The following is a 21,503-nucleotide window of genomic DNA, read 5'->3' on the forward strand; positions in this document are numbered from 1 at the left end:
TCCAACAGCACATTAAAAGGATCATGCACCATGATCAAGTGGGGTTGATTCCAGGAATACAAGGATTCTTCAATATACGCAAATCTATCAATGTGATAAACCATATTTACAAATTGAAGGAGAAAAATCATATGATCATCTCAATAGATGCAGAGAAAGCTTTTGACAAAATTCAACACCCATTTATGATAAAATCCCTGCAGAAAGTAGGCATAGAGGGAACTTTCCTCAACATAATAAAGGCCATATATGACAAGCCCACAGCCAACATCATCCTCAATGGTGAAAAACTGAAAGCATTTCCACTAAGATCAGGATCAAGACAAGGTTGCCCATTCTCACCACTCTTATTCAACATAGTTTAGCAAAATTTAGCCACAGCAATCAGAGAAGAAAAGGAAATAAAATGAATCCAAATCGGAAAAGAAGAAGTAAAGCTGTCACTGTTTGCAGACGACATGATACTATACGTAGAGAATCCTAAAGATGCTACCAGAAAAATACGAGAGCTAATCAATGAATCTGGTAATTCTGCAGGATACAAAATTAATGCACAGAAATCTCTGGCATTCCTATACACTCATGATGAAAAATCTGAAATTGAAATCAAGAAAACACTCCCATTTACCATTGCAACAAAAAGAATAAAATATCTAGGAATACACCTACCTAAGGAAACAGAAGACCTGTATGCAGAAAATTATAAGACACTGATGAAAGAAATTAAAGATGATACAAATAGATGGAGAGACATACCATGTCCTTGGATTGGAAGAATCAACATTGTGAAAATGACTCTACTACCCAAAACAACCTACAGATTCAATGCAATCCCTATCAAACTACCACTGGCATTTTTCACAGCAGTAGAACAAAAAATTTCACAATTTGTATGGAAACACAAAAGATCCTGAATAGCCAAAGCAATCTTGAGAACGAAAAACGGAGCTGGAGGAATCAGGCTCTGTAACTTCAGACTATACTACCAAGCTATAGTAATCAAGACAGTATGGTACTGGCACAAAAACAGAAAGATAGATAAATGGAACAGGATAGAAAGCCCAGAGATAAAGCCACACACATATGGTCAACTTATCTTTGATAAAGGAGGCAGGAATGTACAGTGGAGAAAGGAAAGCCTCTTCAGTAAGTGGTGCTGGGATAACTGGACAGGTATATGTAAAAGTATGGGATGAGATCACTCCCTAACACCATACACAAAAATAAGCTCAAAATGGATTAAAGACCTAAATGTAAGACCAGAAACTATCAAACTCTTAGAGGAAAACACAGGCAGAACACTCTATGACATAAGTCACAGCAAGATCCTTTTTGACCCACCTCCTAGAGAAACGGAAATAAAAACAAAAATAAACAAATGGGACCTAATGAAACTTCAAAGCTTTTGCACAGCAAAGGAAACCATAAACAAGCCGAAAAGACAACCCTCAGAATGGGAGAAAGTATTTGCCAATGAAGTAACTGACAAAGGATTAATCTCCAAAATTTACAAGCAGCTCATGCAGCTCAGTAACAATAAAACAAACAACCCCATCCAAAAATGGGCAGAAGACCTAAATAGACATTTCTCCAAAGAAGATATACAGACTGCCAACAAACACATGAAAGAATGCTCAACATCGTTAATCATTAGAGAAATGCAAATCAAAACTACAATGAGATACCATCTCACACCAGTCAGAATGGCCATCATCAAAAAATCTAGAAACAATAAATGCTGGAGAGGGTGTGGAGAAAAGGGAACACTCTTGCACTGCTGGTGGGAATGTGAATTGGTTCAGCCACTATGGAGAACAGTATGGAGGTTCCTTAAAAAACTACAAATAGAACTACCATATGATCCAACAAACCCACTACTGGGCATATACCCTGAGAAAACCAAAATTCAAAAAGAGCCATGTACCAAAATGTTCATTGCAGGTCTATTTACAATAGCCCAGACATGGAAACAACCTAAGAGCCCATCATCGGATGAATGGATAAAGAAGATGTGGCACATATATACAATGGGATATTACTCAGCCATAGAAAGAAACGAAATTGAGCTGTTTGTAATGAGATGGGTAGACCTGGAGTCTGTCATACAGAGTGAAGTAAGTCAGAAAGAGAAAGACAAATACCGTATGCTAACACATATATATGGAATTTAAGAAAAAAAATGTCATGAAGAACCTAGGAGTAAGACAGGAGTAAAGACACAGACCTACTGGAGAATGGACTTGAGGATATGGGGAGGGGGAAGGGTGAGCTGTGACAAAACGAGAGAGAGTCATGGACATATGCACACTAACAAACGTAGTGAGGTAGATAGTTAGTGGGAAGCAGCCGCATAGCACAGGGATATCAGCTCCGTGCTTTGTGACCACCTGGAGGGGTGGGATATGGAGGGTGGGAGGGAGGGAGACGTGTAGTGGAATAACTGAGGACATGGAAAGGAGACGTGGCCCATGAGCCACCCCCCCCAGCAAACTGGGGGCTGGCGAATAAGCCAGAACTGGAAACAGTCCTGATTGCTTTGAGCCCCCTCCCCCCCCCGGCAAAACGGGGGCATGGGAATAAGCCAGAACTGCAAACAGTCCTGGATGCTTTGAGTCACCCCTCCTCACTCCACCCCACCCCCGGCAAACCGGGGACTTGCGAATAAGCATTGAGTGCTTTGGGTACTGATCCATGTGATGTCCTCAGTATAATCAGAATGGTGGGAACACAAGAAAATGTCCTTGTGCTGCTTTTGCGCTCAAGGACGAAGCAGGGCATGTCTTCAAGAAAGCCAATTGTTGCTTGTATAATCAATAAAAGCATATGTTGCTGCTTTGGCATTTCTGGAATGTTAAGAAAACAAGTCTTAAAATGTAAACATAGATAATGCTTAAATAAAAGCTACCACAGCAGGACAGACGGCGCTGTTTTGCCTGAGCGAGCGGCAGCCCTCTACTGCTGTGTTTTGGCACAGTTCATCTCGTGTGATGAGCTTGCTTTCGGAAACCCTGTCATAAGAAAAATTGCAACATTTGACGCCCAAACAGGGACCTGAAAGTAAGTAATCGCGTGATCGCGGGACCGAAGGGGAATTTGGTACGCTCAAGAGTAAGTGAAACCTTCGGGAGCAGTAGAGTAACTGTAATGGGGAATTCCCATTCAGTAGAATTTCAATACATTAGACTCCTGAAACAGTTATTACGGAGTTCAGGAGTGAAAGTGAAACCAGAATCTTTTGATGAATTGTTTGCACTGGTTCGTAAACATTGTTACTGGTTTCAACCTACTGGTCATAACCAGTTGAATTTAAAAGTTTGGAAACAGGTTATGCAAGCCTTAAGAAGAGCTCATCAGCATGGAGACCCTATATCTGTCCGTGTTTGGTCTCTTTGTAAATTAATTTCCCTTGCCCTGGAAACATTACAATCTGAAACTGAAAGTGAAAATGGGGTGTGCCCTCAGCGTCCGAATTCTGCTCCCGATCATTCTACTGCTTTTTCTACTCTGTTTCGTGAGTCTCCTATAGAGGACCTTCCTCCGCCTCCTCCTCCCCTTGTGTCTGAGACAGGAGAGGATTTTTCAGGTTCCAGTGATGAAGGGGCTTTTTCTGATGATGATAAAGATCGGGAGCAGGCTAGCAAACAAAATGAGATGCCACTTTCTCAACCGAATGAGATTTCTGATATACTTTCAAAGTTAAAAAATTTGATGGTTAAATTGGAAGAAAATAAAAACAATGCTACCACTCCTTCATATCAGGAGCCATGTCCTACTATTCCTTCGGCTCCTCCTTTAGAATTAGCAGCTTATCCTGTTGGAGGCTCTCATCAGTTTTGCTTTCCTCTAAAACCTGAATCTAATAGACTATTGTTGGAAGAAGAGATGAATAAGGAAGAAAAGCAATATTCTGAATAATTTTTTGCTTTCCCTATTGTTAGACCAGCTATGCCTGCTAATGATCAATTTCCGAATGGATATGTAAATGTTGAGTATAACCATCATGATATAAACATTTTAAAAATGCTAAAAGAAGCCATTAATGCATATGGGATGCATTCTAATTATGTTCAAGGTCTTTTGTCTAGGTATGCTTCCGAAAACATATTAATTCCTCAGGATTGGGAGGCGCTTGCCAAGACTGTTCTTGAACCTGGACAATATATGCAGTTTAAGACTTGGTGGAAAGAAGAAGGTGCCTCCATTGACCTGGTGGCAAGTGAAAAAGTTTACAGACACTACCAAAAATCTTATCATTTCACAGGGTGAACCCCTCAATAGCACCAATCTTTTTGAGGCCATGATGGCAGTGTTGTCTGCACAGGTAATAAGCATATCAGCCAATGAGATAAATTGTACTAACCATACTTATTGGACTTATATTCCTAACCCTCCTCTTAATATGGGGGTTACCTGGTGGGATGCCCCAATTCTTGTATATGTAAATGAGTCTGGATGGTTGCCTGGTCCTTTTGATGATAGAGGCCCTTTGAAGCCAGAAGAAGAAGGAAGGATAATAGAGGATTACACGGTGGGTGTTAGTGGACCTCCTATTTGTATGGGAAAGGGAGATCATTGCCTTAAAATGAATTATCAGGCATGGTTAAGTGTTGTCAAAAATGAAAGCAGATATCATGGGTTATATCTTTTGAGTCCTTATAGTTTTAAAAGTTCTAATTCTACTCTTAATGAGAATGTTTCTGCACCTTACTTGCCTCCATGCCAGGTGCCTCTTGTGGATCAATTATCGGATTGGGTCCATTGGACTCGATGCCAAGGGGAAATGGCTCGGGTTCTTGTTAATACTTCTTGGGGAAGTGTCACTGATTGGAGCCCTTTTGGCTCTACCTGAGGAAAAAGGGGTCTGAAGAATTTACACTGGCATAGAGAGGATAACACTATTTATAGCAATACTATAAATGATACCATAGTATGGCATGCAGGAGGGTTTTCTCCTCCTGGTCCTCATTTAAATGGATATCCCGTCAAAAAGAACTTGTGGAAGCTTATGGCAGCTTTGGAAAAGATTCATGCTTGGGTAGGACATATGGTTAACAAATCTGGAAATCATAGTTTGACTTTTCATAAAAATGTTACTCGGTATACTCGTAGTTGTGTAAAATTACCTTATATATTGTTAAAGGGACCAGCTGAATGGAATAAGACTCTAGGTATTATAATATGTAAAAATTGCTCTCTGTATACCTGCATTAACTCTAGTATATCTTTTAACATATCTACTAAAAGTTTGTATATCTTACGAGTTCGGACAGGTTTTTGGCTTCCTGTCAATCTTGGAAGGGAATGGCAAGAATCTCTTCCTATGGCTGTTTTGCAATATTTAACTGATGCATTAAAAACAAGTAAAAGATTTGTAGGAATGTTGATTGCAGCTGTCATGGGTATTATAGCCATAACAGCTACTGCTGCAGTAGCTGGAGTTGCTTTAGTACAATCTATTCAGACAGTTGATTATATAACTGATTGGCATAAAAATTCTGAAATGCTTTGGTCCTCTCAACAACAAATTGATTTGGAAATACATTCGGAAATAGCAGACTTACAACAAGCTGTGGTTATGTTGGGGGTCCAACTTGTAAATTTACAAAGACAAATGAAGCTACGTTGTGACTGGAATCAAAGTGCCTTTTGTGTCACTTCGGTTCTATATAATCAGTCTGCATTCCCCTGGGCAAAAATAAAAAAGCATTTATTACATCACAAAAATTTGACAGAAAAAATTGTGAATTTACAAGGGAAAATTCAACAAACTTTTCAGAAGAAATTACAACGACTTAATTCGCAAGAAATATGGTCTGGAATTATTCAAGGATTTAATAATTTAAATCCCATGTCTAAATTACATGCTTTATTTGGATCTACTGCAGGATTGCTAATGCTCATTATAATAATAATCATATGTTTAATTGTAGTCCGACGACGAGTGAAAGCTACCCACCATGCAACACTGCAACAAGCTGCCGTGTTCTCGTTGATGCTGCACAAGCTGCAAAACAAAAAGGGAGAAATGTAGTGGAATAACTGAGGACATGGAAAGGAGACGTGACCCATGAGCCCCACCCACCCAGCAAACTGGGGGCTGGCGAATAAGCCAGAACTGGAAACAGTCCTGATTGCTTTGAGCCCCCTCAGCAAACTGGGGGCATGCAAATAAGCCAGAACTGCAAACAGTCCTGGATGCTTTGAGCCTCCACCCCTGGCAAACCGGGGGCCTGCGAATAAGCATTGAGTGTTTTGGGCACTGATCCATGAGATGTCCTCAGTATAATCAGAATGGTGGGAACACAAGGAAATGTCCTTGTGCTACTTCAGTATAATCAGAATAATGGAAACAAAAGGCAATGTCCTTGTGCTGCTTTTGCACTCAAGGACGAAGCACGGCATGTTTTCAAGAAAGCCCATTGTTGCTTGTATAATCAACAAAAGCATATATTGCTGCCTTGGCATTTCTGGAATGTTAAGAAAACAAGTCTTAAAATGTAAACATAGATAATGCTTAAATAAAAGCTACCACAGCAGGACAGACAGCGCTGTATTGCCTGAGCGAGTAGCAGCCATCTACTGCTGTGTTTCAGCATAATTCATCTCGTGTAATGACCTTGCTTTTGGAAACCCTGTCATAAGAAAAACTACAACAGAGATGCAAGAGGGAATTGATATGGGAACATATGTATATGTATAACTGATTCACTTTGTTATAAAGCAGAAACTAACACACCACTGTAAAGCAATTATACCCCAATAAAGATGTTAAAAAAAATCCTTAACAAAACACTATCAAACAGAATCCAACAGCACATCAACTGGATCATACACCATGATCAAGTGGGGTTTATTTCAGGAATTCAAGGATTCTTAAATAGAAGCAAATCACTCAACGTGATACACCATATTAACAAATTGAAGGAGAAAAAATTATGATCAACTTAATACATGCAGAGAAAGCTTTCAACAAAATTCAACACCCATATGTGATAAAAAAAAAAACCCTTCAGAGTGAGCCACGGCTAAAAGCACGGACCCCAGGGATGGGCGGGATACGCTAAGGCTGCTGCTGCCACCACCAAGGGGCCTGTGTGCGAGCACAGGTCACTATCCACACCCCTCTTCCAAGGAGCCTGTGCAGCCTGCCACTGCCAGGTTCCCGGGATCCAGGGACCGCTTCCCCGGGAAAACACACAGCGGGCCTCAGGCTGGTGCAACATCACGCTGGCCTCTGCTGCTGCAGGCCCGCCCCGCACGCAGTGCCCCTCCCTCCCCCCACGGCCTGAGTGCGCCAGAGTCCCCGAATCAGCGGCTCCTTTAACCCAGTCCTGTCTGAGCAAAAAACAGACACGCTCCAGCGACCTACATGCAGAGGCAGGGCCAAATCCAAAGCTGAGCCCCTGTGAGCTGTGAGAACAAAGAAGAGAAAGGGAAATCTCTCCCAGCAGCCTCAGAAACAGCGGATTAAAGCTCCACAATCAACTTGATATACCCTACATCTGTGGAATACATGAATAGACAACGAGTCATCACAAATTGAGGAGCCGTGTGGATGAAAGGCTCTTGGTGCTCCAGCCAGGAGTCAGGGCTCTGCCTCTGAGGTAGGACAGCCAACTTCAGGACACTGGCCAACAAGAGATCTCGCAGCTACACATAATATCAAATGGCAAAAATCTCCCAGAGACCTCCATCTTAACACCAGCACCCAGCTTCACTCAACGACCAGCAAGCTACACAGCTGGACAACCTATGGCAAACAACGTAGCAAAACAGGAACACAACCTCACCCATTAGCAGAGAGGCTGCCTAAAATCATAATAAGGCCACAGACACCCCAAAACACACCACCAGACGTGAACCTGCCCACTAGAGAGACAAGATCCAGCCTCATCCACCACAACACAGGCACTAGTACCCTCCACCAGGAAGTTTACACAACCCACTGAACCAACCTTAGCCACTGGAGACAGACATCAAAAACAGCGGGAACTACGAACCTATAGCCTGCAAAAAGGAGACCCTAAAACAGTAAGATAAGCAAAATGAGAAGACAGAAAAACACACAGCAGATAAAGGAGCAAGATAAAAATGCACCAGACCTAACAAATGAAGAGGAAATAGGCAGTCTACCTGAAAAAGAATTCAGAATAATGATAGTAAGGATGATTCGAAATCTTGGAAATAGAATGGACAAAATGCAAGAAAAAGTTAACAAGGACCTAGAAGAAATAAAGATGAAACAAGCAATGATGAACAACACAATAAATGAAATTAAAAGTACTCTAGATGGGATCAATAGCAGAATAACTGAGGCAGAAGAATGGATAAGTGACCTGGAAGATAAAATAGTGGAAATAACTACTGCAGAGCAGAATAAAGAAAAAAGAATGAAAAGAACTGAGGACAGTCTCAGAGACCTCTGGGACAACATGAAACGCACCAACATATCAATTATAGGGGTTCCAGTAGAAGAAGAGAAAAAGAAAGGGACTGAGAAAATATTTGAAGAGATTATAGTTGAAAATTTCCCGAATATGGGAAAGGAAATAGTTAATCAAGTCCAGGAAGCACAGACACTCCCATACAGGATAAATCCAAGGAGAAATACGCCAAGACACATATTAATCAAACTGAAAAATTAAATACAAGGAAAGCATATTAAAAGCAGCAAGGGAAAAACAACAAATAACACACAAGAAAATCCCCATAAGGTAAACAGCTGATCTCTCAGCAGAAACCCTACAAGCCAGAAGGGAGTGGCAGGACATACTGAAAGTGATGATGGAGAAAAACCTGCAAATAAGGCTACTCTACCCAGCAAGGATCTCATTCAGATTTGATGCAGAAATTAAAACCTTTACACAAAAGCAAAAGCTGAGAGAGCTCAGCACCACCAAACCAGCTTAACAACAAATGCTAAAGGAACTTCTCTAGAAAAGAAACACAAGAGAAGGAAAAGACCTATAATAACGGACCCAAAACAATTTAGAAAATGGGAATAGGAATATACATATCGATAATTACCTTAAATGTAAATGGACTAATTGCTCCCACCAAAAGACACAGATTGGCTGAATGGATACAAATACAAGACCCTTATATATGCTGTCTACAAGAGACCCACTTCAGACCTAGGGATACATACAGACTGAAATTAAGGGGATGGAAAAAGATATTCCATGCAAATGGAAACCAAAAGAAAGCTGGAGTAGCAATTCTCATATCAGACAAAATAGACTTTCAAATAAGGACTATTAGAAGAGACACAGAAGGACACTACATAATGATCAAGGGATCGATCCAAGAAGAAGATATAACAATTGTAAATACTTGTGCACACAACATAGGAGCACCTCAATACATAAGGCAAATACTAACAGCCATAAAACAGGAAATCGACAGTAACACATTCATAGTAGGGGACTTTAACACCCCACTTTCACCAATGGACAGATCATCCAAAATGAAAACAAATAAGGAAACACAAGCTTTAAATGATACGGTAAACAAGATGGACTTAATTAATATTTATAGGACACTCCATCCAAAAACAACAGAATACACATTTTTCTAAAGTGCTCATGGAACTTTCTCCAGGATAGATCATATCTTGGGTCACAAATCAAGCCTTGGTAAATTGAAGAAAATTGAAATTGTATCAAGTATCTTTTTGGACCACAACGCCATGAGACTAGATATCAATTACAGGAAAAGATCTGTAAAAAATATATACACATGGAGGCTAATCAATACACTACTTAATAATGAAGTGATCACTGAAGAAATCAAAGAGGAAATTAAAAAATACCTAGAAACAAATGACAATGGAGACACAACGACACAAAACCTATGGGATGCAGAAAAAGCAGTTCTAAGGGGAAAGTTTAGAGCAATACAAGCCCACCTTAAGAAGCAGGAAACATCTCGAATAAACAACCTAACCTTGCACCTCAAGCAATTAGAGAAAGAAGAACAAAAAAACCCCAAAGCTAGCAGAAGGAAAGAAATCATGAAAGTCAGATAAGAAATAAATGAAAAAGAAATGAAGGAAACAATAGCAAAAGTCAATAAAACTAAAACCTTGTTCTTTGAGAAGATAAACAAAATAGATAAACCACTAGCCAGACTCATCAAGAAAAAAGGGAGAAGACTCAAATCTATCGAATTAGAAATGAAAAAGGAGAAGTAACAACTGACACTGCAGAAATAAAAAAGATCATGAGAGGTTACTACAAGCAACTCTATGCCAATAAAATGGACAATCTGGAAGAAATGGACAAATTCTTAGAAATGCACAACCCGCCAAGACTGAATCAGGAAGAAATAGAAAATATGAACAGACCAATCACAAGCACTGAAATTGAAACTGTGATTAAAAATCTTCCAACAAACAAAAGCCCAGGACCAGATGGCTTCACAGGCGAATGCTATCAAACATTTAGAGAAGAGCTAACACCTATCCTTCTCAAACTCTTCCAAAATATAGCAGAGGGAGGAACACTTCCAAATTCCTTCTACGAGGCCACCATCACCTTGATACAAAAACCAGACAAGGATGTCACAAAGAAAGAAAACTACAGGCCAATACCACTGATGAACATAGACGCAAAAATCCTCAACAAAATACAAGCAAGCAGAATCCAACAGGACATTAAAAGGATCATACACCATGATCAAGTGGGGTTTATTCCAGTAATGCAAGGACTCTTCAATATACGCAAATCTATCAATGTGATAAACCATATTAACAAATTGAAGGAGTAAAACCATATGATCATCTCAATAGATGCAGAGAAAGCTTTTGATAAAATTCAACACCGATTTATGATAAAAACCCTCCAGAAAGTAGGCATAGAGGGAACTTTCCTCAACATAATATAGGCCATATATGACAAGCCCACAGCAAACATCATCCTCAATGGTGAAAAACTGAAAGCATTTCCACGAAGATCAGGAACAAGACAAGGTTGCCCACCCTCACCACTGTTATTCAACATAGTTTTGGAAGTTTTAGCCACAGCAATCAGAAGAGAAAAGTAAATAAAAGTAATCCAAATTGTGAAAGAAGAAGTATAGCTGTCACTGTTTGCAGATGACATGATACTATACATAGAGAATCCTAAAGATGCTACCAGAAAACTACTAGAGCTAATCAATGAATTTGGTAAAGTAGCAGGATACAAAATTAATGCACAGAAATCTCTGGCATTCCTATACACTAATGATGAAAAATCTGAAATTGAAATCAAGAAAACACTCCCATTTACCACTGCAACATAAAGAATAAAATATCTAAGAATAAACCTACCTAAGGAGACAAAAGACCTGTATGCAGAAAATTAAAAGATACTGTTGAAAGAAATTAAAGATGATACAAATAGATGGAGAGATATACCATGTTCTTGGATTGGAAGAATCAACATTGTGAAAATGATTCTACTACCCAAAGCAATCTATAGATTCAATGCAATCGCTATCAAACTACTACTGGCATTTTTCACAGAAGTAGACCAAAAAATTTCACAATTTCTATGGAAACACAAAAGACCCCGAATAGCAAAAGCAATCTTGAGAACGAAAAACGGAGCTGGAGGAAACAGGCTCCCTGACTTCAGTCTATACTACAAAGCTACAGTAATCAAGATAGTATGGTACTGGCACAAAAACAGAAGATAGATCAATGGAACAGGATAGAAAGTCCAGAGATAAACCCATGCACATATGTACTCCTTATCTTTGATAAAGGTGGCAGGAATGTACAGTGGAGAAAGGACAGCCTCTTCTATAAGTGGTGCTGGGAAAAATGGACATATACATGTAAAAGGATGAAATTAGATCACTCCCTAACACCATACACAAAAATAAGCTCAAAATGGATTAAAGACCTAAATGTAAGACCAGAAACTATCAAACGCTTAGAGGAAAATATAGGCAGAACACTCTATGACATAAATCACAGCAAGATCCTTTCTGACCCACCTCCTAGAGTAATGGAAATAAAAGCAAAAACAAACAAATGGGACCTAATGAAACTTCAAGGATTTTGCACAACAAAGGAAACCATAAACAAGACCAAAAGACAACCCTCAGAATGGGAGATATTTGCAAATGAAGCAACTGACAAAGGATTAATTTCCAAAATTTACAAGCAGCTCATGCAGCTCAATAACAAAAAAACAAACAACCGAATCCAAAAATGGGCAGAAGACCTAAATAGACATTTCTCCAAAGAAGATATACAGACTGCCAACAAACACATGAAAGAATGCTCAACATCATTAATCATTAGATAAATGCAAATCAAAACTACAATGAGATATCATATCATACCAGTCAGAATGGCCATCATCAAAAAATCTAGAAACAACAAATGCTTCAGAGGGTGTGGAGAAAAGGGAACACTCTTGCACTGCTGGTTGGAGTGTGAATTGGTTCAGCCACTATGGAGAACAGTATGGAGGTTCCTTAAGAAATTACAAATAGAAATACCATATGACCCAGCAATCCCACTACTGGGCATATACCCTGAGAAAACCAAAATTCAAGAAAGAGTCATGTACCAAAATGTTCATTGCATCTCTATTTACAGTAGCCCGGAGATGGAAACAAGCTAAATGCCCATCCTCGGATGAATGGATAAAGAAGATGTGGCACATATATACAATGGAATATTACTCAGCCATAGAAAGAAACAAAATTGAGCTATTTGTAACAAGGTGGATAGACCTAGCGTCTGTCATACAGAGTGAAGTACGTCAGAAAGAAAAAGACAAATACCATATGCTAACACATATATATGGAATTTAAGAAGTAAAAAAATGTCATGAAGAACCTAGGGGTAAGACAGTAATAAAGACACAGACCTACTGGAGAAGAGACATGAGGATATGGGGAGGGGGAAGAATGAGCTGTGACAGGGTGAGAGAGAGTCATGGACATGTACACACTAACAAACATAAGGTAGATAGCTAGTGGGAAGCAGCTGCATGGCACAGGGATATCGCCTTGTGCTTTGTGACCGCCTGGAGGGGTGGGATAGGGAGGGTGGGATGGAGGGAGACGCAAGAGGGAAGACATATGGGAACATATGTACATGTATAACTGATTCACTTTGTTATAAATCAGAAACTAACACACCATTGTAAAGCAATGATACCCCAATAAAGATGTTAAAAAAAAAACCTGCAGAAAGTAGGCATAGAAAGAAATTTTAACAACATAATATAGGCCATATATGACAAACCCACAGCCAACCTCTTCCTCAGTGTTGAAAAACTTAAAGCATTTCCACTAAGATCAGGCACAAGACAAGGTTACCCACTCTCACCACTCTTATTCAACATAGTTTTGGAAGTTTTGGAAATTTTAGCCACAGCAATCAGAGAAGCAAATGAAATAAAAGGAATCCAAATGGGAAAAGAAGAAGTAAAGCTGTCACTGTTTGCAGACGACATGATACTGTACATAGAGAATCCTAATGATGCTACCAGAAAACTACTAGAGCTAATCAATGAATTTGGTAATGTAGCAGGATACAAAATTAATGCGCAGAAATCTCTGGCATTCCTATACACTAATGATGACAAATCTGAAAGTGAAATCAAGAAAACACTCCCATTTACCATTGTAACATAAAGAATAAAATATCTAGGAATAAACCTACCTAAGGAGACAAAAGACCTGTATGCAGAAAATTATAAGACACTGATGAAAGTAATTAAAGATGATACAAATAGGGAGAGATATACCATGTTCTTGGATTGGAAGAATCAACATTGTGAAAATGACTCTACTACCCAAAGCAATCTACAGATTCAATGCAATCCCTATCAAACTACCACTGGCATTTTTCACAGAACTAGAACAAAAAATTTCACCATTTGTATGGAAACACAAAAAACCCTGAATAGCCAAACAACCTTGAGAACGACAAATTGAGCTGGAGGAATCAGGCTTTGTGACTTCAGACTATACTACCAAGCTACAGTAATCAATACAGTATGGTACTGGCACAAAAACAGAACGACAGATCAATGGAACTGGATAGAAAGCCCAGAGATAAAGCCACACACATATGGTCACCTTAACTTTGATAAAGGAGGCATTAATGTACAGTGGAGAAAGGACAGCCACTTCAATAAGTGTTGCTGGGAAAAGTGGACAGGTACATGTAAAAGTGTGAGATTAGATGACTCCCTAATACCATACACAAAAATAAGCTCAAAATAGATTAAAGACCTAAATGTAAGGCCAGAAACTATCAAACTCTTAGAGGAAATCATAGGCAGAACACTGTATGACATAAGTCACAGCAAGATCCTTTTTGACCCACCTCCTAGAGAAATGGAAATAAAAACAAAAATAAACAAATGGGACCTAATAAAACTTCAAATGTCTTGCACAGCAAAGGAAACCATAAACAAGACCAAAAGACAACCCTCAGAATGGGAGAAATTATTTGCAAATGAAGCAACTGACAAAGGATTAATCTCCAAAATTTATAAGCAGCTCGTGTAGCTCAATAACAAAAAGACCAACAGCCCCATCCAAAAATGGGCAGAAGACATAAATAGGCATTTCTCCAAAGAAGATATACAGACTGCCAACAAACACATGAAAGAATGCTCAACATCATTAATCATTAGAGAAATGCAAATCAAAACTACAATGAGATATCATCTCACACCAGTCAGAATGGCCATCATCAAAAAATCTAGAAACAATAAATGCTGGAGAGGGTGTGGAGAAAAGGGAACACTCTTGCACTGTTGGTGGAAATGTAAATTGATATATCCACTATGGAGAACAGTATGGAGTTTCCTTAAAAAACTACAAATAGAACTACCTTATGACCCAGCAATCCCACTACTGGGCATATACCCTGAGAAAACCAAACTTCAAAAAGAGTCATATACCAAAATGTTCATTGCAGCTCTGTTTACAATAGCCCGGAGATGGAAACAACCTAAGTGCCCATTATCGGATGAATGGATAAAGAAGATGTGGCACATATATACGATGGAATATTACTCAGCCATAAAAAGAAACAAAATTGAGCTATTTGTAATGAGGTGGATAGACCTAGAGTCTGTCATACAGAGTGAAGTACGTCAGAAAGAGAAAGACAAATACCGTATGCTAACCCGTATATATAGATTTCAAGAAAAAAAAACATCATGAAGAACCTAGGGGTATGACAGGAATAAAGGCACAGACCTACTAGAGAATAAACTTGAGGATATGGGGAGGTGGAAGGGTAAGCTGTGACAAAGCGAGAGAGAGGCATGGACACATATACACTACCAAATGTAGGGTAGATAGCTAGTGGGAAGCACCCACATAGCAGAGGGAGATCAGCTCGGTGCCTTGTGACAGTTTGGAGGGGTGGGATAGGGAGGGTGGGAGGGAGGGAGAGAGATGCTAGAGTTAAGAGATATGGGAACATATACATATGTATAACTGATTCACTTTGTTATAAAGCAGAAACTAACACCATTGTAAAGCAATTATACTCCAATAAAGATGTAAAAATAAATAAGAAGAATCTGCCTTCCAATGCAGGGGACGTGGGTTTGATCCATCGTTGGGGAATGAAGATACCACATGGCATGCGGCACCTAAGTCTGTGTACCACAACTACTGATCCCGCCCGCTCTGGAGCCCGTGCACCACAACTAGAGAGTAGCCCACACGCTGCAACTACAGAAGCCTGTGTGCCTCAACAAGAGACCACATGCAGCAATGAAAGATCCTGCATGCAGCACCAAAGATCCTGCGTGCCAAAACTAAGACCCGACATGGCCAAATAAATAAAATATTAAAAAAAAAAGAAAATAAAGGAGTGTAACAGAAGGTGAGCTTACCTAATAAGGAAAAGAAAATCAAAGTCAACACATGATACAGGTTAAAAAGAAAAACTGAAGGTCTACATTCATAAAACTTCTGAAAAAGACATGGATCAATTCTCAATTCTCAGAGAGAGAAGTGGGCAAGAGGAAGAATTCATGCTCAAAAACAGACAGGACTGTTCTGCATTCCGGTCCCAGACCTGATAATAATTTCCTCTGGAAGCTTTATCCATTTAGCCTTACTAATATAAGTCCTTCCAACTTAAGATGGAGAGGTTTACCTGTCCTAGGTCAGTTTCTGTACAATCAGAACTATGTAAAAATATGGGCATTTACTCAACCTGTGCAATTTTGGCAATGGTAGATATTGAGCATTCACTTATTCATTCTAACACTTAATTATGTATACCTCTGTGCCAGGTATGTGCTAAGTATTAGAGATACAAAGATGAGACTCAGTTTCTGACTTCAAAGAGCAAACTAGTCAGGGTGACCAAAGGTAAATAAATAAATACAATGCAGTGCAAAAACTGCTGCTATAGGGTTATGTGTAGTAACTATATCCTTTTGCAGGAGCCAGGGAAGCTTGAGCCTTGAAGAAAATGTAGGATTTTCTCAGGTGAGGAAGGAGAAGGAAATTTATTCACTCATTCACTCATCTACTCACCTAGCCAATAATTACTGAGTGACTATACAAGATGCACTATTGTGTACACTAGGTACACAAAAAAAGACAAACATTTAAATGAATGACTACAAACCAATGATAACCCAAACAATAAAAGTTTATACCAGGTACAACAAAGGCACACAATACCAAAGAAGAGGAGACAACTAAAGTGGGTCTTGTCAGATGAGTAGGCATTTGTCAGATGGACCAGGAGGAAAGGACATTTCAGGCAAGGGGCATAATATAACAACATGTACAAAGGCAAGGATGTGAGGCATAGGTGAGGAATTCTTAACTAGCTTGGTGGTTGAGGCTAGGCTGGGAGTGAAGGAGTGAGGAGAGACAGGTCTGGCCAGGAGGGCAAGGGTCGACTGACAAGTGTGCATTTTATCTGGTGGCAACAGAGAGTCACTGGAGTGTTAAAAGCAGAGGAGTGCCATGATCAGATGTACTCACTGTGGTGACAGTAGGAGAATAGAGGACATAAATTTGGATTTAGGAAGACCAGTCAAAGAGTTACTAAAATTGTGAAATGCAACAAGGACCTGAATTAATGCAGTAGCAGTGGGTCTGAAAAGGATGTTAAGAATGAAGATTCAACAGGACATAGTAAGAGAATGGATGTGGAATGAAGGAGAAAGAAAAGTCAAAGATGACTCTTAAATGTGTCACTTAGTAACTAGGTGGATTACAGTACCATTATCCTAAACAGTGAACACAGAAGAAGAAACAAGTTTTAGTTGGTGTTGGGAGTAGATAAGATTTCATTTGGGGCCATGGAGATTCTGAGGTAGTTGAGGGACATCTAATGGAGCATCCAGTGGACAGCTGCATATGTGGGTCTGGAGTTCAGGAGAAGGAAGAATCTGAGCCAGAGTATAGATTTGACCACTATATGAATACAGATGATAGTGGAAACTGTGCATGGCTGGTGCTGTCCAGGCAGAGACCAAAGTGAGAAAAGGAAAGACCTTAGAAAGTAGTAACGTTTAAAGGGAAAGTAGAGGAAGGGGGGGGGGGTGCTATTACAGGAGTCAGCTTGTGAAAAAGAAGGCTGAAAGGTAGAAAGAGAACCAGGAAGTAGCAGTGGGATTAAGGCCAGAACTACAAAAATGGTTCAAAGAGAAAGGGGATAACAATGTCAAATGCAGCAGAGTGGTCAAAATAGAATAAAGATTAGAGTGACCCTGAGATTGACAAGTTAGGGGTCATTAGTGACCTCAGCAAGAACAGTAGTAATGGTATGTAAACTGGATCACAGTGAACTGAAGAGTGAAGGGAGGTGAGGAAGTGCATATAGGGAAGGCCAATTACTTTCAAGAAAGCTCTAAGCAAGAGGAAAGAGAACAGTAACTAGAAGAGAATAAGAAAAGTTCTTTTTCTTAGGAATAAGAAAGTATTGAGCGTATTTCTGAGGGATGAAGCCAGTGAAAGGAAAAGTTTGAAAATGTAGGGGAAAGAGGTTCCTTGAAGGAGGGGATGGGATTAAGAATACAGGTAAAGGGATTAGTCTTACACAGAAGATGAGGCACCATTTCCTCTGAGATAGCAAGAAAGGAGCAAAAAAATTTGGTAAGAATAGTAGTGGGAAGATGAGAGATTACCTTTATTTTTCTATGAAGAAGGAGACATACCTGAATATGTGTTTACTGAGAGGGGAGTAACAGTGGTGTAGCCAGCTTGAAAGTAAAATACAAATTAGGAATATCTGCTTGGTGGAACAGGGCTGGGAACCAACCAGGGACACATAAAATGACTGTTAAGTGGTCCTAAGACTATAGGACTACAGTCAATATTATAGACCATAAACCTGTAATTATACCAAGTAACATGGCTATGGGATTTATTTCTTTGTGGCAATGTTTAGTTGTCAGGGCATAAGAGCAGAGAAAGTAGAGAATGATTGGGATTAACAGGGCGGGTAGAGTGGAAGGATAAAGAGGCAAGGTGGAATAGATGAGGTGCTACACCACTAGGTTTTGGCTTGATACGAAAGAAGGTAGGAAAAGGTGGGAAAAGTGGAGTTAAAAGTGTAGAGGTCTCCATGGGATAGAAGAACCAGGTCAGCTGGAGTAAGAGTGTAAGAACTGGAGTACAAAAGCTCAAAGAACTATCAGTGCAGAGTGTTTTATAGGTTGTACATGGACATTCAAATCTTCTGGGATTGAGAGGAAGAATCAGGATGGAGAGGAAACCACCTACCTAAAGTGGTTTCCAAAGTCCTTAATGGAGAAAGAAGAGTCATTAGGAGAGGTACAGAGTGGTATAGCTAAATGCAATAGACCTAAAAGGAGGAAGGAGTTTTGTAAGGAGCAAGGGGAGTATTGAACCTGTCATGGACCGTGCAGTTCATGGGGTTTGGGAAAATGAGTAACTTTTGTAGTAGAAGGTAAAAGAGAAATGATATTCCTAGAAGGATATTTAGGTTGCGAGTAAGACAAGAGTCAGAGAGATCTGGAAAAAAGTTTCTCAACCTTTAAATCCCTCAGGTAACCAGATACCTCAGATAGTATCAGAGGCCTAATAGTAGCGATTATACTCTTTCCTTAGGACTCCAAATGGAGTGAAAAGTCACTGGTGGACAGGAAAAGATGCTAAATTTCACTAATGATTAAAGAAATGCAAATTAAAACATGACATAAAATGCATAACCTATCAAATTGGCAAAGATTAAAAAGATTGATGATAACCATTGCTGGCTATGTGGAGAAAGAGGCATTGTTGGTGGGAATGGAAACTGGTGCATCCTATTTGAAGGGCAATTTGGCCACATCTAGTAAAGTCTGAAATATTCATACTCTTCAACTGAAAATCCACTTTTAGGAATGCCCACACATATAAAGATATATGGTCAAGGATATTTGATGCAACAATGTCTGCATTTGTGAAAAATGTGAATAACTGAATTGCCCATGAACAGGGACCATGATAAATTCACTTAATGGAATATTATACAGTCACTGAAAAGAATGAGGTCACACTGACTGAACTAACCTGGAAAATGTTCACCATACATTAAGTATAAAAAGTTAGTTGCAGAAAAATATGCATAACACAATCTCATTTTTACAAATTAGTAATAATATATGTAGCTATATATATGTTGAAAAATTCTAGACCTGTACTGTCCAATATGGTAGTCACTAGCCACAAGTGGCTATTTAAATTTAAATTGATCAAAACTAAATAAAATTAAAAATTCAGTTCCTCACTTTCACTGGCCACATTTCAAATGCACAACTGCCACATGTGGCTAGTGGCTACTGTATTAGTACAGATACAGAACATTTCCATCATCACAGAAAGTTCAAATAGTGCTGATCTAGCAGCATACATTAAACTATTAATAGTGTGTGTTGTGGGGCAAACTACAGGGAATATTTACATTTTACATTATATATTTCTGAAATGTATATGTCTTAGATAACGTACATGTATAACTTTTATAATGAGAAAAAATAAATAAAGATAATGAGAGACAAAACGAGAGAGGGAGGGATACTATAGTGTTTTTGGGAGAAACAAGAATCTCACTAATTACCAGGGTCTTATGGGCAATGAGGAACCATTGGAGTATTTTGAGTTTAAAGTGACATTATCATATGTGCTCAAGAAAGATGGCTTTAAAAGCAATCTGGTGGCCATACTGGGGGGAGCAACTACTAAAGACAAGTAAACCACTCAGGAAGTTATTATAGTGCTTAAGGCAGAGGTGGGGAAGAACGGATATTTGAGAAACACTTTTGAGGAGAACTGACAGGATGAGGCAATTGCCAGGTGGAGGGGAAGAGAGAGAATTCAAGGCTTACTTGAGTTTTCAAGCTTGGGATACTGGGTAGGTACTGATGGAGATGGGAAGCACAGGATAATCGTGCAATCACAAGTCTATCTTTTTCATCCACTCATTTTAATTCAACCAATATTTATGAGGTTGTATGGTCTATCAAATCTATCCCTCTTCTCCATCCTCACTCTCTTTGGTCTAATAAAGTCAGTTTCAGAAAGGAAATAGAAATTTATGGGTATAGGGCATGCGAAAAAGGAACAGTATAAAGAATGGCTAGAACAGTGGGCTTGAAATGACCAAGGGGGTCACATAGTAAGCACTAATAATAAATTACAGTGAAAAATGTAGGCAACAGGATTAGGAAATTGTAAAACAATAGGGCTGGATAGTTAAGACAGTTAATTACACACACTCTCTAAAAACCTTTTAAGCCAGAAGCTATAAATCTCATTATCTTCAACTGAAAAAATGACAGCAGAGAGGTGAAGAGTGATTCTCTCCTTTTCTTTACTTCTACCAAATAATAGGGGTGTGGTGAAAAGAGCAAGTTCTCATGTAAGAATGTATAAACAAAACTTCAAAATGAGAAAATGTACACTCCAAATTTCTTCTTTTTTTTAAAAAAATATCACCTAACAATGATACAGAAGCCAGGGTTCTGAAGGTCAGAAAATAAGTGAGTCAGCATAAATGAGTGATGAAGCCTACTTAGACTGCATTCAGAGGCATACCTAGACAAAGAAGTCAGAAAAGCCTGCTTTATACTCAGAGCTCTGAAAACCCATAGAAACACAAGCTCTGCATTTATTTTACAACCAGTCTTACTTCCACTTGATACCTAAGAATCAACACAAAAATACATCAGAGTATTTGAGCTGGAAAGATTATGAGAATATTTGAGCTGAAAGGACCATGAGAGATTATCTAAGAGTTTTTAACTTGAGATCTGGGGTCTGTGTACCCCCTGAAATTAAGGTCTATTTTCTGTATGTATAGCCATATGTACATTTTTCTAGGGGCAGAAGGTCAATCATATTCTCAAAGAGTTCAGTGGGCCCCCCAAAACTTATACCATTAGATTCTAGTAGAACCACCTTGTTTTACAGACAGAGAAACTGAGGCCCACAGAAGGGAAGAGATTTTCCAAGGGCATGCAGTAAATTAGTGGCTGACCTGAATCTAGAAACCAGGTTGT

The 21,503-nt window shown here is 39.2% G+C and overlaps 1 protein-coding gene across 1 annotated transcript in view; it reads right to left on the reverse strand.

Moving 5' to 3' along the window:
- Positions 1–21,503, reverse strand: part of MTMR8 (myotubularin related protein 8) — a 197,081-nt gene that overhangs the window by 135,489 nt on the left and 40,089 nt on the right. The gene's annotated exons all lie outside the window — the stretch shown is intronic.

The sequence above is a fragment of the Phocoena sinus genome, chromosome X, assembly GCF_008692025.1.
Source record: "Phocoena sinus isolate mPhoSin1 chromosome X, mPhoSin1.pri, whole genome shotgun sequence".
NCBI classification, from domain to species: domain Eukaryota; kingdom Metazoa; phylum Chordata; class Mammalia; order Artiodactyla; family Phocoenidae; genus Phocoena; species Phocoena sinus.